Source organism: Canis lupus, chromosome 10, assembly GCF_048164855.1.
Source record: "Canis lupus baileyi chromosome 10, mCanLup2.hap1, whole genome shotgun sequence".
Taxonomy (NCBI): domain Eukaryota; kingdom Metazoa; phylum Chordata; class Mammalia; order Carnivora; family Canidae; genus Canis; species Canis lupus.
The window spans coordinates 71,268,644-71,296,372 of record NC_132847.1 but is presented as its reverse complement, the minus strand read 5'-3'; the positions used below and the strand labels follow the sequence as shown (position 1 = coordinate 71,296,372).

The 27,729-nt window shown below is 39.0% G+C and overlaps 1 long non-coding RNA gene across 8 annotated transcripts in view; it reads right to left on the bottom strand.

Annotated features, from left to right (window-relative positions):
* LOC140641938 (uncharacterized) overlaps window positions 1–27,729 on the bottom strand; it is an 82,286-nt gene that overhangs the window by 16,088 nt on the left and 38,469 nt on the right. For 2 of the 8 annotated variants that reach the window (XR_012038527.1, XR_012038531.1), the window contains exons 1-5: window positions 13,888–14,264; window positions 8,422–8,787; window positions 6,803–6,959; window positions 5,795–5,979; window positions 4,846–4,936 (exon numbers count right to left, since the gene is read on the bottom strand). This is a non-coding gene — a long non-coding RNA (uncharacterized lncRNA). Of the gene's footprint in view, window positions 1–1,998; window positions 3,913–4,845; window positions 4,937–5,794; window positions 5,980–6,802; window positions 6,960–8,421; window positions 8,788–13,887; window positions 14,265–14,783; window positions 15,010–27,729 lie in introns of those variants that run through there. The other 6 variants (XR_012038526.1, XR_012038528.1, XR_012038533.1 and 3 more) reach the window with 6 other exon arrangements.

Here is a 27,729-nt window from a genome sequence, read left to right as displayed (position 1 = left end):
GCGTGACTCGATCCTGGGACTCCAGAGTCACACCCTGGGCTGAAGGCAGACGCTAAACCGCTGAGTCACCCAGGGATCCCTGGCCCTTGTGATTATATTGGGCCTGCCAGCATAATCCAGAATAACCTTCCCATTTGGATCCTTAACTTAATCACATCTGCAAAGTCCTTTTTGCCATGTAGGATACTATATTCATAGATTTCGAGGATTAGGACATGGACATCTTTAGGCAGACTTTATTCTTTCCACCGCAGGTGCCAAAATCAGATTGCCCTAAGTGATCTCCCTTCCCATGTGCCCACCCCACCAACTTAGCAACCCGGGACTGGCCTTTGGGATACTTATCTAACTAAGCTAGTGTTTCCACTGGGCCCACCAAGAAGACATTCTACTGCCTCTCCAGCCATAACAGTGTGGGTACCTGACCGCTTTGGCTCAAGGTCCTAAATTTGAATCTACTCCTTCAAGTTCTTGCAAGAAATCAAGCAGGCTTTCCCACTGATATCCAATCCAGGCTGTCTATATATGACATCTGCATCTGGAAAAATACCAAATGGCAGCAAAGACAGAGGGGTAAACCTAGCTCTGTGCTCCCCAGAGTGGGTAGATAAAATATTACTTTTTCTCAAACTAGAAAAAATGGGCAAACACCCCAGAATTGGAGATTTTTTTTTTCTACTGGTGACTGATCCAGTAAGACACATTTAAAAGGGAGAATAATACAGTAACTAATGTTTACTAGCATCTTAGTTTTTGCCAGATACTATGCTAGGTGTGGATGTATATTATCCCTTTACTTTTCTCAACTACTTTATGAAGCTTGTACTATTATTAATCCCCTTTATATGTAGTAAAACAAGGGCTTAAATGGGAAATTGAGCAAGTTCAGACAATTAGCAAGATTTAATTTCTAAGATCCTCCATTGTTTCCCCATTTTTCAGAAGATTGCCTACAGCAGGCTTCCATCCATATACTTCTTCTTTCTGCTCACTCTTTAGGTGATGGCACCTGGTCTAATTGCTTTAAAAACTATTTATATACTAAATATTCTCAAACTTAAGTCTCTAGCCTACATCTTTCCAAGGAACTCCAGACTCATGTCCAACCACCTATTACTTTGATGTCAAGGTCCATTAGACATCCCCAACTTAGGACCAAAACCAAATTCCATTTCCTATCATCCCCAATAGGCTCTTCACCCCCAGTGGTTTTCATCTTGGAAAATGTCACCATCATCCAGTGTACTTTTTAAGCCCCTATATAATATGCATCAGCAAATTCTATCCTCTACTTTTATAAGAAGGTAAGAGGCTAAGCACTTCTCACCATCTGAATCTAAACTGAGATGTCCAACAAACATACAATGCAAACTACATATATGATTTTAAATTTTCCAGTAGCCACATTTAATAAGTAAAAAGAAACAATTAAATAGCATATTTTAATGACATACTTAGCACAATTACTAACATCTGTTTGAACAATTATTTGAGCAAAATATCATCTCAACATGTGATCAATACAAAATAAATATTAGTGAGGGATTATACATTGTTTATTTCCCACTGAGCCTTTGAGTCTGACGTATACTTTACACTTACAGCACATGGCAGTTTGAATGAGCCCTGTTCCAAGTGCTCAGTGACCATATTTGGCCAGTGGCTTCTGTGTTGAATGGTGCAGATCCAAGATCCTAATCCCCCCAGAATTCCACCACAGCCTCCTAACAGTCTTTGGTGCTTCTGCTCTAATTCCCCTGAGTCTATGATTCACACAGCAGCTTAAGTGATCCTTTTAAAATGTAAATCACATCATGCCACTCTTTTGCATAAAATATCTTCAAGGCTTCCCATTACCAATACTGCCCATTACCAATAAAGTAAAAATCCACAGTCTGTCCTCCTGGGTCCCTGGCCGCCTCCTTTTTTTATTTTTTTATTTTTTTATTTTTTTATTCGTGATAGGCACACAATGAGAGAGAGGGAGGCAGAGACACAGGCAGAGGGAGAAGCAGGCTCCATGCACCGGGAGCCTGACGTGGGACTCGATCCCGGATCTCCAGGATCGCGCCCTGGGCCAAAGGCAGGCGCCAAACCGCTGCGCCGCCCAGGGATCCCCCTGGCCACCTCCTTAACAGCTTTCGCACCCTATTCTTTCTCACTCTGCTCTAGTTTACTGGCTTTAGGGGACACAGCTAAGGCTCCATTCATATCCCCTTGAGTCTCTCTGTTGGTGCTCTATGCTCATCCTCCAGCTTCTGGGAGTCATATCCTCTAAAGAATGAGCCCAGAGACCTTCTTTAAAGGGCTGCCTTTGTGCACCTAGGACTAGCCCTCTTGCCTTTCCTGACAGAGGCCAAGGGAGTTGACTTCCTCCCTAGATCCTTAGTGTATAATCTCCAGGGAAGACCAAGCTAAGGCCAGGACTTTGCCTAAATTCTCACTTTCCTCCCCTACCTTCCTTACTCCCCTATAGGCTCCTCCTGAGAACACTTCCTTAATGAATCATTTATAAGGGAATCTGGGCAGCCCAACCTAAGCTGCTGGCTGTAGACCCTTTACCACTTCAGGGCTGCCTTTGTACTTGCTATTCCTCAGCCTGCAACTCTCCTCTCCCAGAGCGAAACAGGGCCTGCTGTTCTCACTTTATCTGAGTCTCTGCTCAAACATCAGTGCCTCCAGAGAACCCTTCTCTGATGCACTTGTTTCTCCCTATCTCTTTCCCTGCCTCACTTTCCACTTAGCATTTCTCACCATCTGTCATATATAAGTGGGTTTTGTTGTTGTTGTTGCTTTTGCCCATTTCTTTCACTAGAATATAAACTTCATGAGGAACAACTTTGTTTCATTTGCATACCAGCCCCAATACTCAGAGGTGTGTATGCTCTCATGAATGATGATAAATATGTGTTGAGTTAATAGATGAATGCATGAGTGAATGAACTGGTGGAGACAGGACCAAACTGGACAGTATAATTCCAGATTTCACACCTCATGTGTTTAAAAAGCCTAATCTTTTTTGAGACATAAAGAGTGTCTCAAACTATTGGTGTGCACATATATTCCTCAAAAAACATTGAGCATCATTCATTCTATATGCCAACTGTGGCGCCCTCACCTGCCTCTGTACTAAGGGAAATGGCCCTAGTTCTTAGGACAACAAGAGCAGAAGCATACATTACTCTACTGAAACACTAACAACTCTTAGGAATCTTAGCTTCTTACTTTCCAAGCCCAATTTTGGCTCTAACCAGTAGTGCAAATATTAACCAATGTCAGTCGGAATACATGAAAACTCAGGTGAAATAAATGAAGTAAATGCAAAATGCTCAGCACAGTTCCTGGCACATAAGACGCTCTTTATTCCCAGTAGCTATGATTATCATGGCAATTATTTGCACCCTGACATTTTACTGAAAACCTGAATCGGTAACTCTGTTACATCAATGTGAAAGAATGAGGTCTGGTAACGAACAGAAGGGAGACTTGATGTGGAGGGGGGAAGCTGATAAAATATGCAGTGCCACGTTTCTAGGACTTTGCGTGCTGAGCATTGACCACTGGAACCTGTGCAGCAGAGGCGAGAAGTAACAACGAAGGGGAACATATGATTTCCCTGGAGGAAAAGAATTATCATCTCTGTGGCTTTAGTAACAAGGCTGCTCAGTAAACTTTGCTGGTAGTTTGCAGCCTGTCTGAAAAGACTAGCACATTCTTCCAGTGCCCCAGCCAATATTGCTTTTGGAATAGAGATTATTGGCAGATGTGAAAAGACGACTGAAATAGCTTAGAAATGAGCTTTCTCTGCACGAATCACCCCAACCTTTTCCTGTTTCAGTACATCAGTGTAGGGAGCATGCACTCTGTCTTTAAATGTCAATGAGCTTGGGAGTCATTTGATTCACCAAGGAACTGCAATCAAATGATAAAAAGATCACATTAAGATCATTCATATTAATATTGAAACTGCAAGCAACACAGCAAAATGCCACGACATTCCTGGGCAATGAGTATCAAACATGTTCCTGCTCTACCAAGAAACTGTGTTCTTGGGAGTGAGTTCCATTGTACACACTTTCCTTCAGTACCCTGGATGTCACAGTCCTCAGGGTGTGGTGCCAGGAACTGGGACTGGTGAAATGGGCAGCTTGAGGGTCATGTTTATTATCTTGTGTTGTCCTTTCAAATGACCACAAGCGCAAACAAGTTTTAGTGGCTTATAACAACATAAATTAATTTTCTTACTCTTCTGGCTGTTGGAATCTTGCAGGGCTAAAATCTATGTGTCATCAGGGCTGTATCCCTTCTGCAGACTCTAGAGGAGAATCTGTTTCCTTGCCTAATCCATCTTCTGGAGGCTATACTCATTTCTTTGCCCTGGCCCCTTCCCCATCACCAAGGTCAGCAGCATCTTCAGATGTCTCTCTCTCCCCCACTGCCTCCCTCTCTCTCTGCCTCTGTCATCACACCTCCCCTAACTCTGACACTCTCTTTCATAGCATATTCACGGTTCCCAGGAAATAGAATGTGGACATCTCTATATAGGGGACCATCCTGTCTATCATACTCTCCACTATAACACCTCCCTTATTTATTCTGTATTTTCTTCTCCTTCTTCTGCACACTGTGAACTCCCATGCAGTACAAAGGAGTTGCCCATGCACCATGTTAAGATATATGACTAAATTTTAACTTGTCTTCCACCTACACTAGGCTGTGTCCCTAAAGATGATCCCAGCACTCATGCTGAGCCTTATTAGCTTGAGAAAATGCAAGGCTGCCAAACTGTAAAATATACATTGTACCAACCCACCATCAGACCATTTTCAGCAATTCTATACTTACCCCACTTTCATTTTCCATTTATACATATGCCACTTGTCCATTTTTGGCTCCCCTTTTCACTTCTCCATAGTTCTTTTTCCTACTTGTCCTCCTTTTGGAAAAAAAAAAAAAAACATAACAAAACAAAACTCAGTTACCTTTTTCTTAGTTAGAGTTGGGCTCAGTCTATACTGGAAACTCTCTCCTCTACTACAGTAGCTTCGATAAAATCTGTCTTTCCACCTTAAATGGGTGTCCAGCTCTATTTTCTCCTTTGGGACTTCTATCACAGCAAATATCAGAAAAGGATCTGATATAAGCATATCACCTCTGTATGATTTAGAATCTGTATTTTCTCATGGAAACTTGGGTCTGAGTTTTTGAGCTACTGAAAATCTAGCAAGCTAATCCTTTTCATACAATCAGCAAGGGAGAAGATGTTTTCTGGGGGGATGCTCCTAGAACTACACCACATGACTGATGTGCTAGGAAGGGGAATGGTGTGCATTAGGGTCTATGGGATATTATCAGAGAAGCTTTGTGGAAGAGATGGGTTTGAGTCAACACTAGAAAAATTATCCAAATCTCCTGGTGGAGGAGTGAGAACAAAGAAGGGATGGAACAATGGAAAGCAGGAGAGGTCTTCACACTGCATCTTCACATTTAATATCTGCAGTTCTCCTCAGGTATTAAAACCCAAGAGAACCAGGAAGCTCACAATAACATCCTCTATGAGGATATCTGAAAAAGTCCTCTTTTTTTTTTTTTTCCAATTCCCATTTTCTTTGCTGGTCAGTCACTTTTGGAATCTACCTTTCCTTATTCTCTATTGTTTGGTTGCTCATTCTCTCTTTATTAGCTCATCTTTGTAAAGCTATAAGAAACAAAATTGCTTATACTCTCCACTGAGATACGATGTCTAGTAATGCTGTCACCATTCAGAGGGACAGTAGTGCTATGTTCCAGTTACCTGTGCTCTCTTTCTCCAGTGTGAGTGATCCATATCTCCGGATCCCAATTACCTGAAGTTAAAGGCCCAATGCAGCTTTGTTTCTACTGTTAGTAATACTTGCTACACCTGGAATTCCACAGATAGGAGGGATGGTGGACTCTTGGACTGACTTCTTCTAGATGTATATTTTTGTCAAAATATTCCTTCAATGGTCATAAATAGAATGGAATGACAAATGTTACAAATGCAGGCATGACTCTTCCCTTGATGACTAATCTGCTTCAGTTAGGACTTTATATGGGATCAAGGCTTACTAACAAGCCAAGCCCATGGGTAGCATGGAATCAACCATCAAATGAAGCCTTTACAATCTCAGTTTTATCATTTAGATTCCAACAGAGACCCCATTTATGCATTGTTACCTTCTTAAAAAGCTGTAGTCACTTCTCTCAAAATCATCTCATATCTGGATAACTGATAGCTAGTTATCCACAAAGAAATGGGTATTTTAAAAATTTAAAACACATTAATAAAGAACAAAATCTGTACATAAAAAAGAAAAGGATAGTATTTATTTCTTTCTAGTGTTCATAGTCTGTAAGGGAATCATGATAAAATAAATATAGTACTATTTAAAAAAAAAAAGCACATGAGAAAATGGGAATAAAAACCACCTCGGTAATTAAGGAAGATATAATATAAAACGTTAGAGTTAAAGCAATTCTTTGTGGTGAAATGGTATGAGTTTGCTAGGTATGGAATTTTGAGGGGAAGGGCATTATAAGCAAAGAGAATAGAATTATAAAAACTCAGAAGAATAAAAGAGTATGACATATTGATGAAATGCCAGTAGTTCAGTGCTTTGGGCTTTGGGTGCAAAGAGGTTCTTGGTGAGAAGTAAAATTGACAAAGGAGAACAGGGCAGATTATAAGAATCTCTGCATGCTGTATAGGTGGATAAGCTACTTAGAGATTCTTCACTGGGCCACCGTGCTGCTTGCTCCTGGGCACAAGGGATGGTTGTACCTGGATTTATAACTGAAATAATGGCCTCATGAAGTAGCATGAAGGATAATGAAGAACATAGTGCAACGCAACAGTGAAGCCAAACGATTGAATTCCAGGCCTGTAAAATAGCCCCAGCAAGAGTCTAGCCACTCGAAGTATTCATAGTGAAGAGGAGCTGAATATTCAAAAACAGAAAAACAAATTTAGAAAGTATAATAGACTGGACATAGAGACCAACTGGTGGTGAGGAATGAGAGAATGAGTAAAATTTTCTGTTTGAGTTACTGGGAAGCATGATGTTCTCCACTGGAAGACAGGCAATAGCAGTAAGTTTTCCCCAAAAACGTATTCCACCACTGACCCACAGAGTTGGTTGGAAGCAGCTCTTATAATCAGACATACCCCATGGTCATTGGAAGGCTGTGACTACGTAGGAAGCAGGCGCCTCTTCGATGCCTATAGTGCTTAAATGGATGGAAATGTTCAAACAGATTATCTGGAAAATATTTCATTATTAGAAGTGACCTAAGTATGAAAGTGTCTATTGGGAACCAGTCCCAATCCCCAAACTCCTTGAAAACTTTTCCTCTCAAGAGGAAAGTGAAATAAGCAATACAGACTTCTCCCCTACAGGGTCAGGAATTTTGCAAGAAGAAATGCTGGGAATAGCTACTTCATCTAAGAAAGTGAATCCTAACAAGGATGACCGTGGGCCATGAATCATTGCTTCTAAAACTGAAGCAAAATTGGAATGGAATCTGGCTGGAACACAAACTTCCTGATAATGTGAATTCCCCTGATTGGTGACTTTAGGGCAGACAATGAGAAGAAAAGAGCCTGGCCAATTGAGTGATGCAATTTTTCTGACCCTTACAATGTATGTGAGTTCATGTCAAAGTGAAAAATAACCAAGCCCCAGGACAAGGTCAAAGCTTAAAGATGACCTTCTCTAAATCTTATTTTGTGAAAGAGAAAGTTGGAATCTAGGAGATATTAAGAGGTTTGCCAAAGATCAAATAGTAATTTGGAGGTAGAATCCATTTGACACCCGATGGATAAGTTATGAAGGCTCTGAATTATATAACTGGACGCCTATAAATGAGTGGCACTCATTTTTTATTTGTTCTATACAAGGGTGTGTTCCAAATGTAAGACATCCCAAGTACCAATGATAAGTTCAGGTCAGTTCTAGAATACTAAAATATTCATGAACAGATAGGGTATAGTAAAATTTTCATTACTTACATCTATTTTTATTATTTAAAATAGTACTGCTTATCAGTTCCTCAACCTATCTCTCTACAACAAAAAATGTGAACCCTTCAAAGAACCTACAGTACCCTTGGAACCCACAAAATTACCACCACCACTACCACCATCACCATCATCATTATCATCATGCTTTCTACATGGCAGGAGTGGCACTAAACATTTTATACCCACCATCACACCCACTCCTCATAATCATCCCGTGAAGCTTGTATGATTATTATTCCCATTCTATAGAAGAGAAAAGTTAAGCTTAGAAAGAGGTAATATGTCCAATATCACATAGCTGGTACATAGCACAGCCTGGCCTGCATTAAAGGCTGTAAGAGAAAGGGCTTTGAGGTCATATCCACCAAACCTCTGCATACTTTTCAGCCACAGGACATTAATCCAGATCCTGCTTGGATGGGAGTTCATTGACACTAGAAACAATTTATCTTCATTTAGATATCCATAACTGTTCTTCTTATAATGAAGCTGAACTCAGGATCTTTGCAACATTTAATCATTTGTCTTGCTCATATTCTCTTGAGACCTGCCGAAGAGTTCAAATGTGTCATCCATCTGAAAGTTGTTCAGATGTGTGAACAGACTGTCTTTTCTCTCCAATATTTACTTCCTTTCAGTTATCTTTCATGTGTCCTAATTCCTGGATCTCTTATTATTTTTATGATTCTCTCTCAGTCATCAGGAATTCCAGTGGTCCTATATAGAGCTGAGTTAACAGCATGACTCTGAAAGAGTCAGTTTAGAAAAGGAGAGATATTGAGGTTAAATCCTGACATTGTTTTTTGCTTGTGTAAGTTCCTTATCCTACTGAACCTCAGTCCTCACCCATTAAATTGAGATAATGATACCTTAGCCATTGTTTAATAGAGACAAAATAAAATAATGTATATAAAGAATATCATAGTGCCTAAAACTTCTCTAAGCAAATAAAGTCTAATAAAAAGACTATCATATTGTGCCTGGAGATAGGTAATAATTGTTCAAAATGACAGTTTAAAACTATTGATAAAGGACTTCACTTCCAGGAAGGTAGACTAGACCCAATTTTCTCCTAATAAATACAACTAAAAAACTCTAGGCGTTATACACAAGACACACATAAGATTTTGAAAATTGAAGATAAGAAGGCAGACAAGCCAGGGACTTCAAGACTCAAGGGAGGGATAGGATAATGGATACCCTGGGTTTTCTCTCTGTCTCATATATACATAACTGGAAGATGAAAAAGCCAGCAACCTGGAAATGCCAAAGGACATAGACCAAAAAAAAAAAAAAAAAATTTTCCCCAACATAAGCTACTTCTCTTAGTAAAGGGACCAGGAAAGGGACAATCAAGGCACAAAGATTTTATTTATTTATTTATTTATTTATTTATTTATTTATTTATTTATTTATTTGTTTGTTTTGAGGAACACAGCTGCATCCGGGCAGCGGACAGCCAGCGCCCTGCAGCCCTGCTCTGTGCACCGGCATAAAGATTTTAAACAATAACCAATCTACTACAGCCAAACACCACAGAAGAGCTGTGGCACATCCACACCCATGCCAACAAATGCCACGCAAGGAGCAGCCTGGATTTCTGTCCTCATAGCATTGTAACAAAACTCCCCAACATGCAAGACTGGGGTGATATCAGAGAAGGTATTTCATCCCCACCAGCCAATGAAAAGCCATCCTACATATGTCACTTGGGACCATACAGGAGGTCTGAATTTCTACTCCAACCCACCATTCCTCTCCCCACCAGATAGTGCCAGAGCAAGCCTAGTGGGGAGGCAGGACTTTCATCACCCAGCATAGTGAAGGCACCCCACACCGAAGTTACCATGGAAATGGCATAGGGAACCAGATTCATGCCTCGCAGTAATGATGAGCCTCCAGTCTTGGTTGTAAACAGAGACCAAGTGGGGAACCTGGACTTTTACCTCCATTTGGCAGTAACAAAATGGTGCTCTCCCTCTCTGCCCAGAACAGTATCAGAGAAGGCCAGGTCTTATTTATTTATTTTTTTAAAGATTTTATATATTTATTTATTTATGAGAGATACAGACACGGGGGGAGAGAGAGAGAGAGAGAGAGGCAGAGACACAGGCAGAGGGAGAAGCAGGCTCCATGCAAGGAGCCAGGTGTGGAACTTGATCCCGGGACTCCAGGACCATGCCCTGGGCGGAAGGCAGATGCTCAACCACTGAGCCACCCAGGCATCCCGCCAGTTCTTATCTAAAGAGTAGGTTTAATAGTGCCTGGTTGGCTTAGTTGATTAAGTGTCTGACTTTTTATTTCATCTCAGGTCGTGATCTCAGGATCATGAGATTGAGCCCTGCATTGGAGAGCTTGCTTGAGATTGTCTCTCTCCCTCTGCCCCTCCCCCTGCTTGCATATACACTCTCTCTCTTTTTAAATTAATAAAATCTTTTTAAAAACTCCTTTAAAATCAATCAATCAATAGTAGATTTAAATAAGACCCAGAGTTTTACAATGTAATCTCCAGATTTCAAACTAAAATCCTTGACATACCAAGAATGAAGACGATGTCAACTTGAATGACAAATGACAGTCAGTAGATGCCAAAACTGAGGAGACAGAGATTTAAACATTATCTGCCAACGATTTTAACTCAGCCCTAATAGGAATATTGTAATGGGAAATTACAAATATTCTTTAAGTGAATGATAAAACAGAAAGACTTAGCCAAGGAATAGAATAAATAAAGAAGCAAATGATGATCTTAGAACTGAAAAATGGGAAACTCAGAGGTAGGCTCAAAATGGAGAAGGCAAAGGAAAGAATCAGTGAGTGGGAGGCAGAATGTTAGAAATTTCCTAGTCTAAACAACAATCTAAAAAAAGAAAGAAGGAAGAAAGGAGGAAGGAAAGAAAGGAGGGATGGAGGGGGGCAACACAGGGAGGAAGGGAAATGTGAACCAAGCCTCAGGGACTGATGGCAGACACTGAAAAGAAAAATAGGCAAATCCATAATGATAGCTGAAGAGTCAACGCTTGTTTCTCAACAAATGATTGGTCAAATAGAAAATCAGGAAGCATATAGAAGAACTCACATCATCAAACAAAAATATCTAATCAGCATTTAAAGAATATTCCAACCAACAAAAGCAGAATAGACATTATTTTCAAGTGTCCAAGAAGCATATACCAAGATAGACCCTCTCTTGGGACAAAAAACAAACCCCAACAAATTTAAAATGATTGAAATCATTTAGGTTTCTCATACTACAATGGACTCAAACTAGAAATAAAAAGCAGAAAGACATTAGGAAAATCTGAACACCTGGAAAATGAATGATACACATCTAAAGATTTCATGGGTCAGTATCTTGTAGTGATATTGTCCTATAGTTTTATAAGACATCATTGAGAGAAACTATTATTATTATCTCTATTATTTCCTGCAATGTCATGTTACAACTACAATTATATCAATATAAAACATTTAATTAAAATTTATTGATAAGAATAAAGTGTATCATAATTCCTTGAAAATTTATAATCAATCTGTGACATATGTTCAATGTTAATATGAACAGTTGTTTCCCACTGTGATCTGGAGAGTATTAAAAGAAGGAATTTATCATCATATGCATTTAGAAAATGCTGGCTTAAGGGGTGCCTGGGTGGGTCAGTTGATTAAGCGTCTGATACTTGATTTCTGCTCAAGACATGATCTAAGGGGCCTGGTATCAAGCCCCCGTGTCAAGCTCCCTGCTCAATGGGGAATCAACTTGAGGATTCTCTTCCTTTACCTTTGCCCCTCCCCCCACTAAGCTTACTCACTCTCTCTCACTAAAATAAATAAATAAATCTTAAACAGAAAGGAAAATGCTGGCTTAGGTATATTTCTCTTTTTTAAGAATTTTCAGAACCTTTATTATAGCATTCTATCTTGCGATCTTTCAAAGGATTGGTAGAATGAACATCATTCTTCCTCATTTTGAGATCGTTAACACTTAGCTCCTCTTCCCCTTCTCCCAAAAACACATGTTCCACACATCAGAAAAGCATTTGATACTGGTGATCCATGGAATTCGCTTAAGAAAATGCCAGTGTCTACAGAATATGCTATTTGTTACTCTGACTTAATAACAGAAGGAAATTTCAAGCAAAAGCAGTAACTAATCAGAAAGCACAAAAGCATAAAATAGTATAAATTTTTGGAGTGACGACTAAAGACATGGGAATGTGTGGAGAGCTTACAGGAGGCATATCAGCAGGGGTGTCAATTTGTCAATTGGCCAGATCATAAAGGGACTTGAATGCCAAGCAAGGGAATTTTTACTTTGTCCTGGAAGCCATAGAGTCTCTGCCTAGAGCCCCAGGGCCATCCTTTTATTCTACAAACAAGGACACTGTGACACAATTGCCTGCACGGTCCATTTAGCTGTAGCTGTCTAGATTTGACTCTATGAATTCTAAAATTCTGAGTAGAATTTATAGACGATGACATTAGCCTTTGACTTCAGTGATTACGGACTGTATATATATAGAGAGAGAGATAGATAAGCTTTGATTCAAAACATTTCTGCATATATTCACAATATCCTGTATAACCAGTAACTGCAAAGCCATTCTTTCTCAAATCCCCTTATTTAGCTGCTGGGGCCACAACTCCAGAATAACAGAAATGAGATAAAAATCTAGTTTTCCGTCCCCCACTTCAAGCATCTGCATTCTTTATCCTGTTTTCTGAAGGGGTCTTTCAGCCTGCATTCAAATGTAACCCTGCAAGAATAGGATCTTGCACCTGAACTTTTGGGAAAAGGAGCAATCCTGGGATTAATTAAAATCCTACACACTGATTAAAAGCATCTCTAGCACTTCAAGCTCAGTTATAAAAGCTTTTCATCTTGCAAACTCAGAAATATTCTGTAAACAGCTCCTACTTCCAACCTGTATTTTGAGAACAAAAGAGCAGATCCATCAGGAGGGAGGAAGGATGGGGGCTGGCAGTGGGGCTTGTTTTTCTGTGGCTTCGGTATTAAATAATCTGGTTTGAATTGTTATAAAGTACAAAAACAAATGTCATTCAGTCGTGGATCTTAACAATATCAGTTTGAAAAAATGTTGTTTTCCCTTATAACTCAATGGAGCATCATGCTTGGCAGCTGGGCCCCATTACCGGGGTCCCCCACAAGGGAAATGTCAAGTCAGGCGTTATTTACAATCCCAAGTTTATTTTCTCACTAAAGCCTCTCGTGGTTCTGTCCACATTTCAAGTGACAGGCATTCCATCCATAGTCACTTACACTCTGTCCCGTCATGTATGAACTTTCAAATCTTAACATCTTTAATACCAGAGACTATGAGAAGTCTTCTCAAACAAAATTGTACTTAGAGTCCTGAAGATTTCTGTTAATGTATTTCCTGGCAAGGAACAATGTGCATGGGCTAATATTCATTTACCCAGTGTTATTATAAACGCTCAAAACACAAATAGGAATGATTGCAAATGGGTTCCTGCCATACGACTGGCGCCAGATGATCTTAAGACAAGCCAGAAAGGACACAGAGACATTACATGCCATGGCATTCCCATGTCTGCACACAAGATCATCGGAACATACTAAGTCTGGAAATGTTTATTGTTCTGTTTCTATCCAAGTTTTACCTCTTTGGACAATGAGATTGATTGATCAGCTTCTAATAGAAGAACCTAGCCTCTGATACAAAAGCTGTGTGTTTATGAGAAGGTGAGAATCAGTTTTCCTTGAACGCCACTTCTTTCTCTAAGCTATTTTTAGTTCCACATAGCCTGGATAGAGTGGAGAGAACATGACTATATAACCAGAAGTGCCCAGTTCAAGTCCTTACCTTTAGCAGTGGTTCTCTCTGGGCAGGTTACTGTAACTTCTTTAAGTCATTTCCTTAGTTGTAAATGAAGATAAAGATGTTGATTTTGGTGAATTGTGAAAAATGTGAGACTATATTTGTAAAACTGGCTTTACAGAGGATGCTCAATAAATATTCAGCCTTTTCCCTCCATCCAAATTACTTTGAATGAAACTCTCACAAAACCTTTTTGTCTGTAATTTTCCTTGTGTTCCTGTTATTTTATATTCATTATTTAGGCAGTACTCCATGAGCTTCTTGAAGACAGGTGGTTCATTGGTAAATGATGCAGTAGATACAAAGCTGTGTTCTTCCCTCCCCAACCACAACGATCTCATATAGTAGGGGACTCAACACAGTTTGAGTAAGTAATGGAAGGAACTGGAACCATTCTTCCATCATCTCTGTTCTGTGGCTTGAGTTCTAAGATTCCTGGAGTTAGGGGCAGTATCCTATTCATCTTTGTACCCACTATGCCTAGCACAATGGTCTGCATAGCCTTGGTGATCAATAAATAGGTTGCCTTGAATAAAACTGACTTGATATTTCTTAATTCTCTTCCCCAACCTCTGATTCTGTGCTGGACATATAGGAAGTACTCAGTGGAGCTTAGGAAATCATTGTATTTAATACACTGAAGGAAACTCCCCAGGAAACCACAAATCTTATCATCCAAGTAGCATGCCATTTGAGTTACATAGACACACCACATTTATTTCTCCTGTCTTCAAATACCCAGTTTGTGTTGCTTTAATCTTATAGATTGGAAGACAGAGAGGCCAAAAAACACACAGTCACAAGTGAGACCTTCATATGGAGGACTATGCTCTTCACGATTGCTCTCCCTACTGCCTCCCCTCCCATTGCAGCTCACTCACCTGCCCCATGTTCCAGCCATGCTGCTCTCTCCTGCATCTGTGATCCTGGAGAGCAATTTCAGTGGGCTGCAGTCCCTTGTGCTCTGCTAGGCCATCTTAATCCTCCTGCAAAACATGACATGAGTTGTACTTCTGTGAAATAGTCCCCCAAATTGCTAAACAAAGTCAGACAGGCTCTCCTCTGTCCATCCGTCATGCCTCTAACATCACACGTTAAGGCACTTGCCCTGTTGCTTCAGTATGATTGTGAAGTACTTGAGAATTTTAATTCTAGAGCACCATAGAGTTCTTTAATTCTGTGCACCTGGCACATAAAAGATGGCTGGTAAGAATTTTCTGGATTCAATGATAAATTAAGGAAGTAGCCAGGAAGAGGAGGAAAGAGAAACTGGCCCAGTAAGGAAAAGAACATGTAAATAAGGGATGTATTTTAAAACTTATTTCCCAGATGCCTCATTTGATATATTGTTTCCTTACTGATTTGAAATAATGAAATAAATATATACTGTTTACCAATAGATAAACTCCTTGATTTAGGGAGAACAAAAATCTTTTCAACTTACTAACAAATTTCACATTTTGAAATTTAAAGCTCATTTTCCAGAAAAGCTTTCTAGCCTGCCTGTGAATAGTTTAATCATGGCAAAGTGGAAACCAGAAAGCTAGAAAAAAGAAAAAGAAAAAGCACCCTTATGTCTGTAGTTTATTTTTATTTCTGTACATGTTTCAAGAAAATTTCAAAACCACCCAAAGAGAACTCAAATATCAGTCCACATTTTCTGGTTGTAATTTCCAAGTTTCTAGTTCTAGTAATTTGTTAATGATCTGGAGATAATAGACACACATGTACACACACACACATGATCTCCCATGAGTCATCCCTAGCTCAGAGCACAGTAGCCATGGGGATAACACTTTTTTCCTGTCTTTGACATTTCAGTTCTTGACTTTTGAAAACTGACTGCAATTGGATTAACTTTATTTTCCACTACTTCATGAGAAAAACATGTCTCTCCTGAGTTTAAATGAGTCTAATTGCGCTGACGATTGTGTTAATTCGGGGAATTCTCAGATTGTTGGCGGCGGGGTGGTGGGGGGGAGGGGTGGGGGAACAGCAGTGTCCTACCTTAGATGATAAGAAGAGGCAATCAGTGCCAGAGGCAGTGCATATTCACAAGTGAATTAAGATACTTTTGGGAGGCATCTGGGTGGCTCATTCAGTTAGGTGTCCGACTCTTGATTTCTGCTCAGGTCATGACCTCAGGGTCATGAAATTGAGCCCCACATTGGACTTCATGCTGAACATGGAGCCTGCTTAAGATTCTTTCTCTCCCTCTACCTCTGCCCCTCCCCTTGCTCATGCTCTCTCTCTCAAATAAATAAATAAATCTTAAAAAAAAATACATTAGGATAGAAAGAGCTGAATTGAAGATTTTAGAAATGTTGCAGACAGCATTTTTCGGTGGAAAAATGAGAGGCAGTCATTTCAGTTGGGCACTGTATCCTTAGAGCCTAAAATCCCACATATAGTAATTGCTCAAAAAAACATTTTTTTTTGGAAAAAATAAGTGGATGTATGATACTGCCTCACTAGGCAAAGGTTAGTTAATATATGTGAATGGCAGGAGCTTCAAGAAAAACAAATCTTTGCACAGAGATGGAAGCTATCCTTTTATTTTTCCACCAAAAAGTGCTTTTGAAGAGTACAAAAGATGAACTGTAGCTCTTCTTCCATAACATGAAACAACCCTAGAATCATTGAGGAGGCCTTAGTCCAAAGGTCATTGTCCTCCTTGCCCTCCCTTCCTCTGCTTATAAGTATCACCATCCCTACATCAGCCACACTAAATAGCTCTGTGACCTTAGGCAAATTCCTTAGAAACCACTGAATCTTGGTTCTCATTTTGTAGGTGGAAACATAGGGCTCTTTCTGTCTTTGTACTATTTATCTCTCCCTATCCTTTCTCTGACTGTGAGACTTTTTTTTTTTTTAAGGTAATGACACATCAATGTTATGCTATGAGAGGTTATTAATATAGCACTAGAGAGTTTCATTTATATTGTCGGTGAGCCAGTCTAAAGAAGTGAGGATCTGGGCTAAGCCTGAGTAGGCAGCGAAAACAGATGGTGTTGATAAGATGTTTGGGGACGCTGAGGGAAAGAGAAGGGGGAAGAAGAGGAGGAGGGAAGACAAAGAAGATGAGATTTATGAATAACCAACTCAGGATGATCTATGGAGAAGAATAAATAACTATGGTGCCCGTGCTTGCTTGTGAAGGACCATAAATAGAACTGAACTCTCTCTGGTACTGAGCAATGCAGACATTTCAGGGAGTCATCAAGTTATGCAAAATAGAAAAAAAGAGTACAAGCCTGCTGTAATAGAAATTAGTAATGCTTACCTTATCTGATTTTCTTCTCCTATTCCTGCATATATGGGAAGACTTTTCAGATTCCATTATAGTCAGGCTGTCATGTGACTAATATTGACCAGTGGTCTGTAACATTTACTGTCATTTACTGATGAGGGAGTTTGGGTAAATTAGTTGAATTTCCTGAGCTTCATATTTTTCATCTGTAAAATGTGGTGGTAGGAGATGGGGCAGGGAGAGACAAAAAATGGCCTGGATTAAATAAGTGTAAGAATAAAAATAAAATCATATGTGCCCAACAAGTTCTAGGCCCTATATATAGATCAAAGTACTAACGAGGCAATATCCAATTAACATTAAAATTTTTCTGATTATTATAAATTAGAGTGAAGGAGGATAATAAATAGCTGATAAGTATATTCTGTTTCTGTATAATCTTACCCTATGGAAAACAAAGAGGAGAAAAAAGTGAGAACCAAAGTCAGTAGAAGGTTCTGATTATAATTCACATTACAAGAAAGTTTGAGGATGGTAGCCTGTCTTTCCCTTGATGTTTCATTGGCCAAATCCAATGTTGACATTTCCTAGTTAAGAATATGGACTCTGACGATTGAATTATATTTAGGCGATTAAAACCAGCCTAGCTGACTGATGTGAATAAAGATTGTCCTTTAGGGCCAAGATGTAGCTGTCATCAATCATAAACAGACATGAACCCAGGATAGAGTAGATCTTTGCAGAAAATATTTATGTCGGTTACTATGCACTTGGGTTTTGTGGGATATGCCTATTTTTCCAACAGTTAATGACATGTAGTATTTAATGTGCTCAGGTTAGCTCCTGAATATTTTCGCTCTCCCCTTTTTGTCTTTTTCATATTCTCTTTCTCTCCCTTCCTTCCTTCTTTATTGTGATTTGCTCCCATATATTTTGCCTATCTATCCCCAGTTTTGGATACGTAAAATGGCTTAAACTCTTAGATCCCCTCCTTATCTTCATCTCAATCCTGGCTTTGGATTAAAAAAAAAAAAAGGAGAAAGAGAGAAAGGAAGAAAGAAAGAAACTTTATAAAGTGTCAGGGTGATCCCTAGCATCAACTTCTTAGTTGTTTGTTTTCAGTATTCCTGGTTGGTATTCAATTCTAGCCCTTGAGTCCAAAGTAACTTTTCAAAATTTGTCTTCAACTGATATCTTAGAAACAGTGAATAAAAAGCCTTGGGAAGACTTCAGGCTTATTTTTACAGATGTGGAATCTGAAACTCATTTTATGTGATCCAGCACTACTGGATTGACCAAGCTAAGACTCATCCAAATCCCAGAATTCCAGTGACCCTATCCCTAATCATAATTAGCCATACCTACATCTTTTACAGGGTAAAGCATGTTTTAAAATTCAGGCATAGAGGAATTTAAGAAGCCCTGCTTTCTTGATCCACTTCTCCAAGTAAGGTCATCTTGGTTAGCTCAATGACATCATCTTTCTCCAACTTAATACCTTTTCCAGGCATAAATGTAACTCCTTTGGGATTTTTCAGTCTTTTATATCTTGGCATAATTTAATTTGTAATAGTCTCAGGAGAATGTTCTTGATGGGAAAAAGCAAAAGAGTACTAATCAGGGAGCTGAGAGAATGTAATATATCAAGTCTTTGAGAAGAAATATCAAGAGCAAACATCCTTTATCAGTTTTTGCCTAGAGCCAAACAAACACATTTATAGCCACATTCATATTTATTTTTATTTACTTATCAGATTTTTTTTCTATTGAATGAAAATCACTATTCTAGGTACTGAGCTAAAACATAATTGAGTAGGGGGCCTGGCTGGCTGAGGCAGTACAAGCAAGTGATTCTTAATTCTGGTGTTGTAAATTCAAGCTACATGTTGGGTTTAGATATTACTTAAAAATAAAATCTTAAAAAAAAAAAAAAACAGAGTTTAGTAGGGAATGGCTACAAACTTCTAGGACCTTGTAGCTAAAAAGGCATTCTTCCTCATGTCACTTAACCAACACAGTGATGAAACAGAACAAAATGCTTATAACAAGGACATCTATTCAACACTCTGAGGAAGGAGAGAGATTGAATTTAAATGGTAAAAATGGGAAAGAATTCCTTGAAGAAACGATCTTTTAAACTGGACCATTTAGAGTTAGCAGCAAGGAAAAGAATTTTGCAGCTGAGGGAATGTCATCTCTAAACATCCATTCAGCATCTTACAAATATTTCTTGTGCTCTTTGTTAAGCCCATAGGTTATAGCAAAGAAGACATGATCTCTGACACAAGGAGTTTTCTGAATCATGAAACATTGGAGAAAACATTAATTTAATATAAAGTAGCTCAAAGTGAACACAGACTCTGGGTTGGCTAATTTAGCTCTAGGAAAATGGCCCATCCATTCTTGGATTGTATTTTTATTTTAATTTTTTCAATAAAGTTAAAAGAGGCAGCTTGCCAATAGCAATCCTCCTTCAGTATCAGTTTTTCCTTCCTATACTCTTTCTACTTTATACTTGGGCCACAGAGTTGACCACGCTTCTCTAACATGTGTTTATTAGTCCTTTTGTCAGAAGCTATCCACCATAGTTTAATATTGGTTTAATATTATTGGAAAAATCTGTTTCCTGGATCCCCATACAAGGTACTATCAGTGAGATATTATTTAGATACTATTCCTAAGTAGCAGATCCAAGTTATGTGGGTTACAGCTTGGTCACTTGAGATACCCTGTGTCTTAACACTCTATGGCACCAGAAAAGTTACCATACCTCTCTTTGAACTTCAGTTTTCTCACCTGTAAAGTGAAAATAACTTGATGCACCTCAAGGCAAAGGTAGTTGTTTCTTTCTCTTGAGTGTATTTGTGGGATGGTTGTGAAGGAAAGGTGGCTGCTCTGAAAATTGGAAAATATCAAATCTACCACTGGCTACATCCCTATTTTGTGTTGGGGAAATTATGTTATGCCTTGTAATGTTCCAGTCTGTTTTAGGGGAAATTCATGAGGATTAAATATAAAAGTGATCAACAATATAATCAAATAATTCGATTTGGTGAGAGAGGGAAAGTAGAAATTGGCCAATTGATTGCTTGACTGCATGACTGATTATGTGACTCAATTGACCAGATAAAACCAGAACCATCCCTCTTTAGTAGCCAAGAGTGTAAGCACATATCAAAACAATCTCAGAAAAGGACTTGGGGAACATCTGCTCATTTGGACTGAAGTAGACAAAATATAGTTTACTAAATTCTTTGATAGATTCTAATCCTAGTTGAAACTCTTTGAGAAAAAAAAACAATGTAATGAAATCATGGGCTTTATTAAGCCTTGGAGAGTTGACAAAATTGTGTCTCTACATATTTATTTAAAATGATGATATGCCTTCCATGCTCCAAATATAAACCCAGTCATTTGTGTTTCTTATTTTTTTTCTTTATGTGAGAGCAAAGGAACCATGACAATAATAAAGATGATGAAGGAGAAGCAGAAGGAAGATAACCAATAACATACCATTTTCTTCTTTCCTACTTGGAATTGCACATTTTATGGGCACAATCTCTAATCCTCAACATCACAATCTGAAATATTCATGTACTCATTTTTAAAAGGAAAAAACAAAACTCAAGTAAAATGCATATTATATTATTTAGAACTCCTTTACCTATAAGAAACAAAATTGTATGGGCAGCCCGGGTGGCTCAGTGGTTTAGCACCGCCTTCAGCCCAGGGCGTGATCCTGGAGACCCGGGATTGAGTCCCACATTGGGCTCCCTGCATGGAGCCTGCTTTCCCTCTGCCTGTGTCACTGCCTCCCTCTCTCTCTGTGTGTTTCTCATGAATGAATAAATAATAAAATCTTAAAAAAAAAGAAACAAAATTGTAAAAACAACCGCAGCAAAACCCAACTAGTTAAAACAAGCAAACAAACAAAAGGTGAGCTTTGGTGTAAGCATTGAAATAAAAATGTCTCATGGAACCAAAGGACAGAGAGCCCACCCAGCCTTTGGATGTCCAAGAAACCTTCTCTTTCCTTTCTCTACCACTTAGTGGGTCTTAACTCATTCTCATTACTTTGTTTCCTCTCCACCTCCAACTTCTGACAAACTTTTGGGTTTTCATTTCCTAGAAGTGAATTTAATCTCTCTTTTTCTTTGGTCACTTCCTAAATCGCCACTAATGTACTCTGGTGGTTCAGCTTGCATTACATCCTCAACTTTGATTCCATCATCGGTGACTTCTGACTAGGTCACCGCTGCTGGGACCCTTAAAGTGTGGATTGAGAAGACAAACAGTGTTGAATCAACATGCTAAGATGTACCTACTACAAGTAATTTGACTCTGGTTACAAAGAAAATTCACTGTTGAGCAAGGATTTGAGCTCAGAAGCCCAAGATATCTTTACCACACAATGATGCCATAATATTTTATAGTTTGAAGAAAGACCACAAGTAATTAGGGAAGTTCTTTCAGGTCTTTGTAAGAAATTTAATAGTGTTTAAGATACGATCTGAAATAGTTTGGCTTATAATAGAGATAATTGCCCTATGTTTCACAATGAATGTTCTGGGGCCGTTATCAAATAAAGGACTCTGATTTACAGAGATAAATGATTTTGAGCTCCAGAGAGACTTGTTTTGACTTAATAGAGGAAGAACAGAATTGACTTGCAAACTTCCACTTTCCCTCTCTAAAATAAAATACTAACTTTCTTAACTACAACTTTGAATTGTGAAAACACTCACTTAAACTTAATTAAGATCATATGTTTTAGTTTTCACTCCTTTGACAGGCTTTAAAATGTCATTCAGATGTTAACTTGGCAAAAAGAAGAAAATAAGACTGCGGAGAAAATGAGTAAAAAGATTTTTAAAATGAAAAGCGAAATACATTTTAAGGATAAAGATAGGTTTGCATATTACTTTTAATATTAGAAATATGTTCTCATTTATCTTTTTATATTTTTTAGCTCATATACTTTTGAATATCAGAAATCTTAAAATCTCAAGATATTTTTATCTGTGTAAAACTTGAAATAGCTTGAGTACTTAGAGGAAAGATGGGATTATAGTTGGGGGAAACATCATAATGCCTTTGATGAATGACCTGAAGATTTATCTGAATTTCTTTTGCTGTAGACTGAAGATTTGTTTCCCCTAGTTCATTTTTTAAATGCTAACCCCCAGTGTGGTGGTACTAGGAGGTGGTGCATTGGAGAGCTGACTAGATCATGAGGGTGCAGCTCTCATGAATGACATTAGTGCCCTTTTATTTAAAAGACACACCAGAGAGATCCTTTCCCTCTTCCACCACTTGAGAAAGAGGAGGCAATCTGCAAATCAGGAAATGGGTCCTCACTATATATAGAATCTGCCAACACCTTGATCTTAGACTTTCCAGGCTCCAGAAACATGAGAAAGAAATTTCTATTGTTTATCAGTAATCCTGTTTCTGTGGTAATTTGTTATGCAGCCTGAACGGACTAAGACATTTATGAATATCAAATTGGAATGATTGGGTTACACAGTGATAAGAGGCTGGCAAGATTCTAAGGAATTGTTTCTTGTCCTAGGGAAACAGCATTTCCTAGAATGTGGCCTATAAAACATAATATTGTGCTCCTTAATGCTTCATTCAGTGCACACATCCCCATACCACATTTTGATGACTCTGAAATTACGCTGCCTGTTACACAATGTCAGGGAGTGTTTATTAGCCATGAGGCCTTGCTCGGGCAAACTTAGCTGTGCATAGATAAGGCCCTTTCATCGAAGGATCACTCCAGTCAAGACATTTGCATTCCTGTACCTCATGTGGCTAAATTTAACACAGGTCCTCAATTTTTGCTTATAAGAGATTATACTTTGATGTTGTATTGAAATGAAACATTTTTATGAAGGCAGAAGATTGACAGTCACAAGACAACTAATCCAATTTAAGGTAGTAGACACTGCCAAATCTGTTGAAGTAGATCATAAAATGTTGAAAGCTAGAAGTTGATGTGATTTATTTAGGCATTGAACTATTTTATCTGTCAAAAGCTTCCAGCTGAATTTCAAGAGAAACAGATTAACTTCTAGAGATACATACTTAAATTAAGTATATAATAGGAAATGCAAATAAAACTCTAAGAGCCTTTCATATAATATAGAATTATAATATCAATCCTGAGGACCCTAAAGAAGTAATATGATGAGTGTAATTTATGAAAAACATGTCAATCTGATGTTATCCTGGGTACCTTAGGATGATGGAAATCTTCCTTTTATGATTTCCAAAGGTGTTTTAGCTTATTCAAATCTTTTAAACATACTACAATAGAGAAATCTGCTTAGCTTTGTCCTTACCATTATTTCCAAACATATGAAGAAACTAGAACTCCCCTACCCCCACTCTCCATTGCCACTATACACACACACACACGCACACACACACACCAACAACTACCATTTATTTACCAGTGCTGCATCCTGGTGAACATACCTTGGGGCATGTCACCCTAGGAATAGATTATTAAGATCATTTGCCCGTGACTCACTTTTGTAAGTGATACAGTTACAGATCTAATCGAAAGGGTTAAACACTGCAATTCAGAAAACCTACTACTCTTTTTTCATTAATTTATGACCATGAACAACAGGTCTCTCCCCCATCTTTGAGCTGATTTCCCCATCTCTTCAATAAATACATGGTACAAAATAATCCACAATTCCTCTTACTTCCCTACCTTTCAAAGCCTGTTAGATGGGGGGAGAGGAGATCAACTTTGGCTAAACAGACACTTATCTTGTTTGTAAATATTTTTACAAAACATAAAACCACAACTTATTTTGTGGTTTTCAAGAATAATGCATGAATTATTTGATATTTAACTCTTTTAGATCAGTCACTCTTCCAATTCCATGTTCTGAAAGTGCAGTGCTTGCTATCACAAGGAGCACTGTGAAATCAAATGAACCACCAGGCATTCATTCATCAAGTTCCCTTCTGCATGCTGACTCTATTGTTGGCATGGAGTAGAGTCAGCTGAGTCCGTAAGAGGGGCTCTTTAACTCTTGGCCACATATTCTACGGGGGTGCTGGTGGTGTTGATGGTGATGGTTCTTCTCCTTTTTTGTTGTCATCCTCCTCATCATCATATCTCATTTCCAATCTACCTTCTATATTACTTCCTGGAAGGTTTGATTCGGCATGCTCATGATTAACATTTCAGACACTTCTCATCTACTTAGAGATGAAGGCCGGTCTTGTATGGATTCACAGACCTCCTATAGTTTATCAGACCATTTATATGTTGGGCATGCAGCCTACACACACACACACACACACGTGCGCGCACGCGCGCATACACACAATTTAAATTTAAAAAAATTATCAGACCATTTGTACACTTCTAGTTTATCAGATTTTTTCCTCTCTATGCCTCTCTTACCACTTTCCTACCAATCACAATACATTCCAATACTGCATGATCTTTGTTTAGTTCCTTGAATGTGCCATGCTTTTTTATATCTCGGTGCTACACATGCTCTTCCTTTATCCGAGGATGGTCTCCATCCCCCTGCCTCCTTCCTTCCCCTTATACCTCCATTTAGTTACTGTTTTAATGGGTAATGCCTTGAACACTAATACTGAATTAGGTGGTCCTCCTATCAGCTCCCATAGCACCTCCTACTTCCCCTTGGTATGGCACTGTCAGGACTGTTGTGATTGTCCTCTTCCTTGTGTATCTCCAGTTAAATTTCAAAATCTGGGATGGCTTATCTGTTGGGTGATTTCAGGTGACATAAGGATTCTGCTGTGCTCCAGAGCTCTGTCCAGCAGTATGGCCAAGTCTGAAGTCTACAGTTCAAAGCAGAGATATGAGAATGTGAAGGATACAGTCTGTTTGAAGTCATTGTGGCTGACATGACCTTTTCAACACCACCAATTCAAAGTGTTAGCAAAACAAATGACCAACAATGCACTGGATCTACAAGGCCCAAGCAGCTGTGACAAATGGCATATTTGGAAATGATCCCCAGTTGCCTTAAGGAATGACTTACACTCCAGAGTACTCTTATCTAGTCTGGAGATCTGAAATTTTCATTGTTCTAGCTTTCCTCTTACTCACATGTTGACCGACCATATGTTTGCCTGGGGTGAGTTTCTCTCTCTTCCCACCACATAATATAGCTTTTCTTTTGAAGCTGTGAATCAAGCTAAGTGCCTGGCAATCTAATATTAAGCATGATGTGTGAAGGCCCCTGGATCTAGAAAACAGGTCTTTTTTTAACTACAATTTATTAATTAACTGATATAAAAGTGACGATAAAAATCAAGGCTTTTAATTTTGTTATTGTTTTTAAGATTTTATTTATTTATTTATGAGAGGGGCAGAGACACAGGCAGAGGCAGTAGCAGGCTTCCTGTGAGGAGCCCAATGTGGGACTTGATCCCAGGACCCCAGGATCATGACCTGAACCAAAGGCAAACACAACCACGGAACCACCTAGGTGCCCCAAATCAAGATTTTTTAAAGAGTCCACTGTGATCTCGACACATTGAATACATTACATAAGTTAATCTTCTCAACAACCCTGCAAGTATGTCTTAGTGGCCCCTATTTCAAAGATGAAGAGACAGAGGTGCTCAGCAACTTTAATGGCTTGTCCAAAGTCACGGGGCTTATAAGTGTCAGAGCTCATGTTAGAAGCCACATCTCTTCAATTCCAAAGTATGTTCTTTCCACTCCATGAAGATGCTTCTCAATGTTTCAGAATAAGATATCAAGTATTTGTAGAATCAATAAAGAAAAATTATTTATTTGGAAACACTTGCTTTTCATCTGCAGTGGAATGGAGTAAAAGAGATTCTCTCTCTTACTCAGCAGAGCACTGAACCTGGTGTGGGCAGATCAGAGTTTGAGTCCTGACTTGGGCACTTACCACACACGTGAATTGGATGACCACCTAAATTATTGCATCTCACAAGGAGGAGTTGGGGCTCTCACAAGGTTGGAGAGGGAACCACGTGAATGACACTTCATGCATGGGAGAGAACCCTGGGAGCTGTAAAAGTGCTGAACACATATAAGGCAGTATTATTGTACTCTCCAAGCCAGTAGTCAATAAAAACTTTAGATACCAGGAGTTCATATAAACATATTGTCATCTAAACTGAGCACATCAGGAAGGGAGACATGGTCCCATTGTTTCTCTGTTTGCTCTTCCTTGGCCCCAAGTTCCTAAACAGAAGAGCACCTCCACAGGGGTTGTTCCTTGAGACCTTCACGGTGATGATCACAACCCCCACCCACACCCACCGCCAAGCTGGAAGGAAGTGATTTCTACTGCTCTGAAAACATTAACTGTCTGAAATATTCATCTGCATATTGAATCTTCTGACTTACTGTGTTTTTGTTTTTTTCTGCTACACGTGCATAATAATGTTAACAGTGAGCATTTACTAAGTGTTTAATTTGTGCCATACAAGTTGTATTTTGAATACATTATCCAATGTAATTTTTACAGCTGTCTCACATCTTATTGTGTAAGTATTACCATTTTTGCATGTGAAAAAACTCAGAGAGGGCAACTGCCTTTTGTCTGATTCATCAGGATTCCCCAAGAGAGGGATGTGAACTCAGGGGTCCCAGGGTCCAGAGCCCTTACATGGCCTCTATTTTATGATGGTGACTTTGCTAAATTCTGACTGTCAAGTCAGAGAACATGATTTAATCATGATTGTTTTCTTCAAGGAACCAGAAGCTTGCATGGAACAGTTTTAAATTGATATTCTCAAGTTCCTCGTCTGAAAAAGGGTCCCTACTTTATGGGGTTGAATGAGGATAAAATGATACCATATATAAAACACATAATGAAGTGCCTCCCACGGACAAACATTCAATAATGCAGTAGCTACTATTATGTATGGTCTTTGAATGTCATTTTCATATTTCCCTCCCTCCTCTGCAGCATAATATCCTCAACTCACTGTCAATACTAACATGTTCTTTATTTATGGCCCACATAGAAACCTATATGAAATCTGTAACCCACAAAAGGTGTAAATGGGCAGGATGTAAGGTCCAGGAGGTCTACTGGGAACTGACTCACAGGGCAATCAGTTTGAGGCTCAAAACTGATGACCAAATGTCTTACAGGTAGACAGCACTCTACAGTTTAGAGTTAAGCAATACAGCACAATACAAGTGACATGGACTATGGAGTCAACCTGAATTAAAAAACAAGAGTTGGTACTCATATTGATTCAGTAAGTACAAATTAAGTGCTCCCTGTGTGCCAGGCACTGGAAATGCATTTCACACTCACGAGCTTTGTGAACTCATGCAGGTCAGTAAATTCCCCAAGCCTCGATTTACTCATCTGTAGAATGTGTGTAACCCAGCCTACCTCAGAGTGTTGTTGGCTGTATAGGAAACAGTGTATGACTGCTATAAGAACAGTGCCCAGAAATGGCAACTCTAACAGTTCAGCCTCTGTATGTGACCTCTCCACCTCATTTGAGTCTCACAACTGTCTTGAGCATTGTTTGTTATTACCGTGATCCCCACTCGGGAAGTGAGGGCATTGGAG